We start from the raw sequence: 11,372 nt of genomic DNA, 5'->3' as shown, positions 1-11,372 counted from the left end.
AGAGCAGTTGATGTTGACACTCCTCTCTAGTAGAATGAATTGTCACTTTACGGTGTAGTGGCATGCCCGCTTTCTTCCGACAAAACAAAATTATAACTGCCACCCATCAGTCTATTCCTGTATAGAAATGGATTCTTATTTATATGGATTGGTAAAGGCAAATAACAGCTTGTCTGACATTTTAAAACTCTTCATTCAAGTCAGGCAGAATGTTAGACATCATCCTAATTCAAAAGAATACAAGGATCTCTCTGGAACAGCTGCTGGATTTGGAAAGAATGACATTAGTATAACTGGGTCATTCAAGTGGAAGTTTGAAGGTACTTTAGGTATATTTTGGATTCATTCTCAACATTACATTGTACCCGCAAAACTGGAGAGAAGATTCTTTGATGCTGAAGTCTTGTATTTCATGACTCTCCGTGCTGATGTCAATGGTAAACAGAGATTGACTTTTCATGAGGGGAACTTTATTCCTGAGCTACGAATCGATTCAAATGGTGCTTGAATAAGCTGTGACAGGACTAGAGTGAGTTAGAAAACCACTGGGGAGCTTTTGTATCGGGTATAAATACCTGAGGAAGCTTTTCATGAATTCTTTCATTAACCTGTTAGAGATATGGTTGGGATATTTTCTGAAGTAGGAGACGGCCACTACATTACCTTCATTCAATACATGGGCTTACTGCTATTGAGCAAGATTTAGTTGTGAGGTTAGGATCTGATGTGGCAATGCAGACATAGAATGCAAACTCTGTTGTTCGTACCAATTTCAAAATCATATCCATTAACCACAGTAAATTCTATTTCTTCACATAGATCTTGTCTGCTTCAGAACTTGGGGAGAGGATGTGGTGCAACAGTCAGTGCTGTCAACTTTGGAAATGGGGAACCAGTTTTGTGTCTCAGTGTCGGCTCAACATCCTGTGACTCTGGGCAAATCGTCTAATCTCCCGCGCCTTTAAAAATCCCAAGCATGAATATCTCCTTGTGTACAGTAACTGGAGCTCATGTAAAGTGCTCCAATACCTTTGAGTCGAATCTGTGATATATAATGAAGAGAAACAAAATTCTCTCCAGATTTTCTCAATGTTTCAACCTGAAAATTCAGTGTGTTCAGAAGACTAGCGCGTAGCTTAACCGCATGCGTGCGGGCGGAATTCCGCTCGTACGCTGAGTTTTTAAAAACCGCATGTTACGTGACGAGCTGGGCTCGTCATCAGCGTGCGAGCGGGCTACGCCATGACGAGCCCAGCTCCGTCATCAGCGTAGAAGGGGTTAAGCGATGCTGGGTGTGGATGTTAGATCTGACCGTTGGCTCTGGTCAGGAGATCTTGTTGAGGCATTAGCAGAATTTGTGGAACTCTAATAGAAGTTGTTCCGTAAACCAAAATTGCCTCGGCTATGGTGTGCGGTTAAATTATTTGGCAATGTTCCATTTTCCTCTGAACCTTTGGAATTAAGGGGAGAGGTGGAAATGTGTATGCAAAAGTCCCCAACCATACGCCCAATCATGCATTTCCCTACCATCTCAGAAACATCTGCCTGCTTGTGTAGAATTGGCATTTGCAATTTATATAATTTGCTAAAAGATCAATCTGTGACTTGCCCATGTTCTGAACACCTTGCCAATGTAGGCTTATTTTAGTTCCCATTTGTGGCAATCAAATACACTGCGACAGGGTTCATCTGGCCCTCACTGTCCTGCCCTGGTAGGTGTTCCGCTGTGAAAGACAATTTATACTATATTGCCCAGTTCCAGACAGACTAGACTTCCTTCGATAACTTTTTTAATCCTGTTCCTCCTTGCTTCATTATATAAAACACTGTGATGGTATTGTATGTGGGTATCACACCTGAGGAAGCTTGCAGTCTGGGAAGGAAGAACTGAATACCTATTATTTGAAGTTCCAGTAGGCTTAAATGTAGGAGACTTTCTTCCACAGTCCATTTGCAGTTGATAGCAAAGTGCTGGTCATGAGCTCCACATCCTTCCATGGATGTGTCTTTCGTCAAAGTCATTTCCAGGCGTCATTAAGAAACTGACTTTGACAATTGGGACTTTTCGTTGACCATGTCAAACTGTTTTTTATGGTCTCTCCTAGGCAGCGCTTGTGCTGCCTCTTCGAGACATTCTGGCATTGGACTTGAAGCTTTGCCCATTTTCCACCCATCTTTTCGATTGGCTCCTGTTACTATCCGTTCTTAATGGTTGCTTTTGATTTGCGAATAGGCTTAGCAGTCCCGCCTTAGTACCACCTTTTCTGCCTTTGCAACCTCCCAATAGGGCTGGACCTTTTACTTGTGTTGTTACTCAGTATATTTAATCTACAGTCTGTGAGCATTATTTTCTTCAATGCTTTTCTCCTATTGCAGGCACAACATGCTTTCATGCAACAGTGTCCGCTTTTTCACTCTCTGCTGACTGCCTCGGGCGCCAAGCTGTAGGTTTTAGAAGGGTGCCTGCTATTAAATTTTTATTAGGAATAGCTCCCCGTCTCGTCCTGCCTCGGGCGCCAAGCTGTAGATATCAGCACAATGCCTGCAATGTCATCGCTCCTACCTTGTTCGCCATGCTATAGGTTTCAGCGCGGTGCCCACAATAGCTCCTCACCACATCTTGCTTCTGGTGCCATGTTGTAAGTTTCAGCACGGTGCCTGCAATGGCTACTCATCGTGTCCTGCATCGGGCGCCATGCTGTAGGTTTCAGCAAAGTGCTCAGTTTTATATTTTTATTAGTTATGGCGGTCGCATGTATTATTTTCAAAAAGCGCTGCATGCCCAACTTGCACCATTTCAACAACATTATTTTTTATTTGTGGAAGCGCGGCACGCTTTAACCATAACAGCTGCACCTTCCTTTCGTTTCGAGGTGGGCAGCACAACAGTTTCCCAGTCCTCCTCAAAGAGACGCTCTCATTCTCACTATGGTGGTGCAATGCATATCTGGGCCATTGCGGCCCGAGCTCTGCCACAATTACTGACCTGGCCCGGCCCAAAGCGAGGGGAGTCCGCGCCATAGAGAGTTGTGAACATCCTGACCCGGCAGGGGTGCCCTCGACAGTGTCCCTGCTCAATAAGTGCAAGCCGGGACATGTTGTATCGTATTGTAATTGCATTTATATAGGGGTTACTACCCCTGACGAGGCGTTGAAGCACTTTTTTGGCAAGTAGCATGATACTCCGGAACTCAAAAGGATTAGTGTTGAATTAGTATAGTGAAATATGAAAAGAAATTGAGTGGTGGATAGGTTAGTCAGTTATTTGGATTCAGAAGGATAGAGGGATAGAAGAGGGAAAAAGGTTTGCATTTATATAGCGCTTGTTACCCACGATGGGGTGTTGATGCGCTTTGTTGGAAAGTAGCACGCTACTCTGGAACCCATACACCAGAGAGGGACGGGAAGAATCACATGTGACAGTAGTGTGCAGAGGGAAAGATAAGCACACTAGGGAGACAGCAAAAAAAAACCACACACCACCATGAAATTTTGAGAAGTTATAAACAAAAGGGAAAAAAACAGCATCTGAAATGTCACGCTGAATGAACAAACAAAAGAAAAGGAAGGAAAGCTTGCACATGCTAATGAAAAAGTGTAACTGAAGCCTCCCAATGTTGAGCAAAGGGTGTATATAAATAATTACACTATAAGCTAATAATAAGTATAGCAACAAACAATGCAGGCGATCTATAGTAGGCGAGACCTACAAATGCAGCCAACACCATCTGGATGTTTTTATTATTATTATTAGTGAGCTTGTAAAGCGCAATTGTTACTCCAACCGGAGTGTCCCCGCGCTAGGACAAACAGAGCCCTAACAGCCACCCCAGCTGCCCCACACGCGGGCATCCAAATAGGTGGAGCCCGACCATTATATTCCTCCATAGGAGTTATTCAGTGCGAGGCAGCTTCAGTGAAGTTAGTAAAGAGCCACACAAACGTAGCGCCAGCGAAACCGTCAGGACTCACCAATGTCTTAGACTTAGGAATGAGCACCAAGGCAGAAACGGGCTCCTTGGTATGAAAATGAACAATGCAATTCAAGAATTTCCAGGGTGCTCTCGGCTTCCTCCTATAGTGCGAGAGTAAACCCCACATCAAGATAACAAGCCTGTGCAGGGTGGTATCTATGCACTAGATCAGGAGCTGTTCAAAGAAATAATGATTACTCAACGTAAGCGTTGAATGCGAAAAGCAAAAACTTTTGATCACTACTTAGCAGTGATGTGCTCACTAGGTAGTGATAGGCAGGTTCAAGAGTTGCTATACTGCTGTCACTGTACAATATCCAAACACATTAACATGTACAAATGTTTCTGTAGAGGAGTGACAGGAATAAACATAACGTTTCACATGCTCACATTACAAAACCAAACAGTAGTTACTGTGCAAGATCTACTGATGCACATTCTGGGGGTCGCATATTAATTTTCTTATACGTGAGTTTTAGAGCTCCTTCCACGATGCTTCCAGGTCATCAATTTATCAAGGGTATGGGAAGGGGGATCAACAGCCAACACAAAAAACATCCTCATGTCCATCATTTAATCTGCCGCAGGCTGGTATAGTAATAATAATTTAGCTATACGAAATTTAAAAACAGCCTTGCTTGCAAATCACAGGATAGAGGGCACGGGCGTAGAGATGGGTAGGGAACGTGGTAGCGCCCATCTGTTAGTTTCACCTGCAAATGCAGGTACCTTGATATTTGAAATAACACTTCCACTTGACACATATAAGAATAATAAAATAATCTAGGCGGCTTCTCAGCGGGTACTATTTTTTATCATTACGGAGTATTAAGAGCTTACGATCGCAAGTCCAAATACTTCATCCTATCAATGAGCAACTCTCACATCCCAGGGAGTGAGCTAGACTCAAAACAATCTTATAGCAATGACATCTTGGTGTACGAGCGCTGCAATCTAAATCACTGGTGCATTAGTCCTCACAGTGACCCGAGGTTCAATCGTTGCATCCGCTTTGGGAACAGCCCCATTTCTCGGAACTCTGGATCACCAAGCGGAATAGGATGCAAATTTGTGATTAATATTACACACAGTGGAGGACTTGGTTAACCCTCTTAACTCAACACTACGATTAAATATCTAACCAGGGAGTCCATAAGAACAGGCACATAAAGCTGCATCTGACAGGTAGGAAACGATGCAACAAGGGCTGGACTGGCCATAGTGGGCACCGGGCATTTCCCCGGTGGGCTGCTAGGGTGGGGGGAGCCGTTTTTGTTACCGGCCGGGGCCTGGCAATATCGGCCCGGTAAGTAAATCTGCCAAAACCGGCCCTTGCACACAGCTAGGCAGCACTAGGTCCAGTTTCAGTTCCCAGTACGGCCTGGATGCAGCCTGTCCTGCCTGAAATGCTATCTTTGTGAGTGCCCGGCCCGGGCATGGGGGCTTTCATTTTCTGACCTGCTAGTTTGTTTTCACAACACTTTACATCCGAAATGTTTAATAGCACAGGTTCCGTCACCCTTCCTTCACCCCCTCACACCATCTAACTCTCACTACACTCTCTCACCAACAGTCATATTCTGTATGGCAGGCAGCCTTGGTAGCACGCTCAAAAAGTTCTCATGGTGGACAGCGCCTTGCAGTAATATCAGCTGCACTCTCAGCGCAGCAGCAAAGCATCACTACCACAGTGTGCAGTGGATTCCACAAAACAAACACTATACAGTGCCTAGAGGCAGTAACGTAATACACTGTGCAGCGGCAGCTACTCAGTAACAGTGTGCACTGCCAACTTACAAACATACTGCAGCCATCAAGGAGAGCGCTAGTAACCAAGCACTGAGATGCTACTGCTTTCAAGGCACTAGATGCTCTTCCTCTCATCCCATTCGCTGCCCAATTGTCTTCTCTTTTCCATTTAATTCTCTTCTCTATCTATTCCTCCTGCCTCATGTGGTCCTTCTCGGGTTCATGTATTTTCTTGTTCGTTTTTTTTTCTTCATTCTCCAGTGCTAGAATTCGTGTCTCACCTCTCTGCTCCTTCCGTGTTCTCCCTTTTGTGTTCTACGGTCCCCTCACCCAACCCTCTTTGCCCTCTCACCCCACCTAAATCCTCTCTTTGTGTTCTCTTCCCATCTTCCTTTCACATTCTGTTAAAATCTAGTTTGCAGCGTGAACATTATCGGCGCCATCTCGTCCCTTTTCTAGGCCCATACGTGTGCGTAAGCGGCAGCCATTTTGCGTACCATGGCCTCTCTACCCATTGCCGATCACCAGCGCGTCTCTCTGACTTCGCAAGCATCCCCCGCGCACTGACAGCCCCCGCACTCACATGCCCGGGCCATAAACCCCCCCTTCAGCGCAGCCCTGCCTCGGAGCCACATCCCGTACCAAGCCAACACCTCCGTCCATCCCTTTCATGACCACGAATCCTTTGATAACCCCCTTCCTCCGTGCCCGATTGTCCGAACTGATCCCAAGCCATCACCTAGCCCTGCGGATGTAGTTTATTGCCCCTACTGTAAAAACTCACCCTTCTTCAAAGGAGCTAAGATTAATCAATGTCTCCACCCCATGAGATCCGATCGATCGCACACATTCCGGGAACCGGCGGAATGTCCAGCTGCACGATAGTCATCACCTGCTGAGATTGGGGTGGGGACTTCTACTGTAGATATGTGTGGGAACGGGCCTGAAACGGGGATTCCGAGGATGTCTTTCTCCTTACATCAAAGCATTTGCAAGAATGTGCCATATGTAATAAACTACAATAAAAGTCATAAACCTGTGTATAAGAGGCCAGGCCACGGAGATGCAGTTAGAGCACCTCGAGACAATACCCTGTTTGTCTGATCTGACGTGTTCTGCTCCGACGGAATTAAACCTTGTTTTCCCGCTTTCCAGTTTCCAGCGCTCGCCTCTTTATTTGGTAATCTTCGAATGGTATGAGAGGCGACTAACGCCACTCAGTGTCAGAAGGTTTTCTATAGGCACTGCTTTTTCCACAATTGGCGTCCCAAGCGTGGGGCCCATCAGCGACACGTGGATCCAGTGGGAGAGGTCCTGACGACAGAGTGAACGACTGCAACGATCGGGAAGAGCTCCTGCCCGATAGACCCTCGTCTGGCAGCCGATCATCCGAACTTCACCGGTTCCGAACAGACCTCTCTCGAGTGAGCTACGGTCCTGACTGGGAACCCTCAGGAGTGCCGCTGCAACAACGGAGAATAGAGGACGATCGGGCGCTGGAAGTGGAAGACAGGAAACGTGTAACACGACGAATTGTGAAATGATTGTTTGGAAATACTAGTATTACTCATTGATTGCATCGCTTAACCTCGGTTTACGATATGGATTGCTTTTTGAGACATTCTCTGCCTGAAAACGGTGAAGAATAGAAATATTCTCTCTCCCTTTGCAGATAGTGAAGGATAGGTAGCGCAGACTTTTTGTCCATATCGGTAAGGGCTGATAATACGCCGCGCCCATCTTCTCCCCACTGATTGATTGTTTGGATTTTGGTTCTCTTGATATATTCCCTATTTGCAAATATTGTAGAATAGAAATATTCTGTCTAGTCTTTGCATGTAGCGAAGGATAGGTAGTGCGGACCTTTGTCCACTATTGTTTGAAATCTTTTTGACCGCTATACGTCATGCCTATCTTCTCCCCACTGATTGGTAGTTGGTTTAGCCCGGACCGTTTATTAGAGGTAGATCATCCAGCTCTACTGGAAGGCACCCCTAATAAGGACATGTTCACGAAATATGGACTAGTTGCTGTAGCCTATAGTAAACTATGGCATAAAAATACCAAGAAAGATCGAGAAAGTCAATGGCCCCTGATAGGATCTTTTGATATAAATAAGATAGAAGCTCTAGAAATAGCCCTTCGTAGACATAAAACCACGCCAACCATGCTTGATAGTCTCGGCATGTGGCGCAAAGAAGCAACGCAACGTAAAAAGAGAGACGAAGCAAAGACAGACAAAGAGCTACGGAAGGCAGCTCACCTAGCTGGTAGAAAACTAGAAGAAGAGACCAAAGAAAGAGAGAATGTTAAGAAATAACGAGAGTCCAAAACATCGGGCCAGTGCCCTGTTAGAACACCTTCCACGCTCTACCCCGAGCTACCCTCAAAACAAAAAGCAAATGATGATTTATTATTAGGTCCCCCAATCATCTATATGCCCCCTCCATATGCTCCCTCCCATCCTTTAGTACTGCACCCACAACCCCCAAACCCAAGTGAAGGTAGTGCCAGGGCATCGGTCTCTACGGCCTCCGCGCCGGCCGAGCCTCTTGTACTAAGCATAGCACCAACAGAAACGATAGACGAATCCGAAGCTAAATGAAAAGATTCCACGAGAATGAACCGTTTAAGCAAGAGTGAACGAGCGGGGATTGATAAAGTAGTGAAAACACTGGTGGAACGGAAAGAAAGCGAAGAGCATATATTGGATATGTATAATTCATATGCCGATAGCCATAGACGACACTTTGTCGTGCGATTTTGCTAACACACCCTCACTGCCTATGAGGAGAGATATCAGAATAAAAGCCCTGAACGCCTCGCAGCCTTGTATAGGAAAGTTGATATTGGAGATGAAAGTGAGTGTGATGTGACGGACCTCTTCTCACATACGCTTGAAGTTTTCCGCCACCTCACCGAACAAAGGCAGGTAGCTAAGACTACGACTCCTGTAACGACTGAACCCCAAACAGAGAAGATTGACACGATGATGCTTATAAAGGAGGCCGCACCCTACTGGGTCCCCCACGAGGTCACGGAACACACGACGACATTAATCATCAAGATGCAAAGGGAAGGGTGGTATATAACTGGGTCTACCAACCATGGGATCGACAAGACATCCTGACCTTCCGAAAATCCTTGCCAGACTTACGGAAGAACCCCACTGCCTTTTACACAGAACTAGGTACAGCCTTAGGATCGACAATTATGACCCTTGCAGACATCGTCTTGTTTTTCAGGCTATGTCTGCCAGCTGATGTGTGGAAGCAAATCCAGAAAGTCGACCACCTTGAGCTGTTCGGACATACTTGGATACAACTCGATGGCATAGATAAGCAGCGAGACCCGGGACAGAAACTCTTAAAAGCCATTTTAGAACTCCCGGACAAAATTGTCCAGAAATTAAAGACCCTGATCCCAGAAAAGAAGGTGGACTGGTCGATAGTAACGGCTTGCCACCAGAAACCTCAGGAAGATGTCTCAGAGTACTTCTCCCGGTTCGAGACGGTGTTCTCCGATTATAGTGGCAAGGACATGACCACTGCAACCGGACATCATCTGTTCGTCCAAAATTAAGTTAAGGGTCTGCTGCAGGAAGTCTCACAGAAACTACAGACCAGTGAGAGTAGTTGGGCAGCCTCCAAACCTGCGGCTATCCTTCAGATGGCCCAGTATTACGAACATCAGAAGAACGAGAATGATAGGGCATCAGAAAGAAAGAAAAAGGACCTAAAGGAAAGGGTCATGATTGCACAGTTACAAGGGGTGACTATAGGAAAGGAACCCTACAAGGGAAATTATCAATCGAATGCCCCTAGAAACCCACCTCCTAGAAATCGCACGTCGACGCCCTACACTGGGCGGAAGGATTTAGATGAGAACCAATGTGCGTTCTGTAAGGGATTCGGACACTGGAAATCTTAGTGCCCGGTCCTTCCAGAAATCAATAAAAATAAGGAGGCGAGGGATTCAGCAAATGGACTGAGGAATAGAGGACGAGGGTACGCTAATGACACAAACGACGACAGGCCCGGTAGACCGAACACATTTGACCATCCCGACAGAACCAATGCCAACAGTCTGACTACAATAACGCTTACAACTTCGCATAGGACTGCCAAGGGCAAGGGAGGTATCCAGTCGAGCTCTATGTTGACCAGCAAGGCCCTTACCTCACCGCTAAGGTCCTAGGCACAACGTCTCAATTTCTGGTATACACCGGAGCAACACGTAGTGCGTTATCTAAACAACTGATTCCGAGGGTACCCTTGTCTGGCTCACACGTAACATCAATAGGTTTTGATGGAACGCTCTCCACTAATCCCTTATCCACACCGATCTCTTTTGACTTAGAAAATAACACCACTGACACAACATTTCTGCTCTCCTCCAACACCCCCGATGCCAATATGGGTCTTGATTTGTTGAAACATTTCCGAGCCACCATTAGATGCTCACCGGACGGAGTTCGAGTCATTCTGTACGACAACCCTAATCTGCTCAGACCTTGTCCCACACGACACATGTTCTCTATGACCGATGCTGACACATCCCTGCCTGACACATTACCCCAGTACTTGTGGGCAAAGACCGACTCAGACGTAGGACGCATGATGATTGACCCTGTGCATGTGACTGTACGACAGGACGCTACGCTCCCAAAACTCCCACAGTATCGGATATCACCCGAAGGCGAGAAGGCATTGGTAAAGATCATCCAGTCCCTAGTGCATGCAGGAGTGGTAGAGGAAGTAGTCAGTAATGTTTGCAACAGCCCCATCCTACCCATTGTAAAGAAGCAAGGTGAGGGCGATGAGAAAGCGTACCGCTTCATCATCGACCTACGAGAGGTTAACAAAGTAGTCGTGCCTCAGTACCCCGTAGTCTCTGATATCACCACCATTCTGACCCTGATTCCGTCCACCGCCACCACCTTTACTGTAATTGATCTCAAGAATGCTTTCTTTTCTATCCCCATCCACCCAGACAGCCGCTACCTCTTCGGCTTCACTCGAAATCCCGCTCATACAGATTCTGTAGAGCACCCCAAGCCTACACTGAAAGTCCCTGCATCTACAGTCAGGCCCTCAAAAGACAGCTAGAAGCAGTTCAGCTACCGGATGGAGTGGTGTTAATACAGTACATAGATTATCCTTCTGGCAGCCGACACCACTCCACTCGCAGTCACAGCTACCATCCAACTCCTACACTTCCTCACAGAGAATGGTCACAAGGTCTCCAGGAAGAAACTGCAATTCTGCCAACCCCAAGTAACATACCTAGGTCACCTCTTGTCCAAAGACGGGAGAAAACTTACGCCAGACAGAATTCAGACCATTTTGGAAACACCCGTCCCTAAGAACCAGAAGCAAGTCCGCTCTCTAGTAGGCCTCACCTTGTTCTGTCGACAATGGTTGCCAAACGTCAGCCTTATTGTCAAGCCCTTACTTTCCTTTCTGGCCAAAGATGTCCCCTTCCCACTCCCTTGGACCCCCGAATGCCAATCCTCCTTCAAAGAATTACAAGATGCCCTTTGCTCAGCACCAGTTCTAGGAACCCCAGACTACTCCAAGCCCTTCTCACGTAAGGGAGGGATGCGCTTTATCTGTTCTAACTCAATCCATCGGTCCCAAACAACGCCCT

The sequence above is a fragment of the Lissotriton vulgaris genome, chromosome 10 (assembly GCF_964263255.1).
Source record: "Lissotriton vulgaris chromosome 10, aLisVul1.2, whole genome shotgun sequence".
NCBI lineage: Eukaryota > Metazoa > Chordata > Amphibia > Caudata > Salamandridae > Lissotriton > Lissotriton vulgaris.
The sequence above is the reverse complement of the archived record's forward strand: the minus strand, read 5'-3'. Positions refer to the sequence as shown.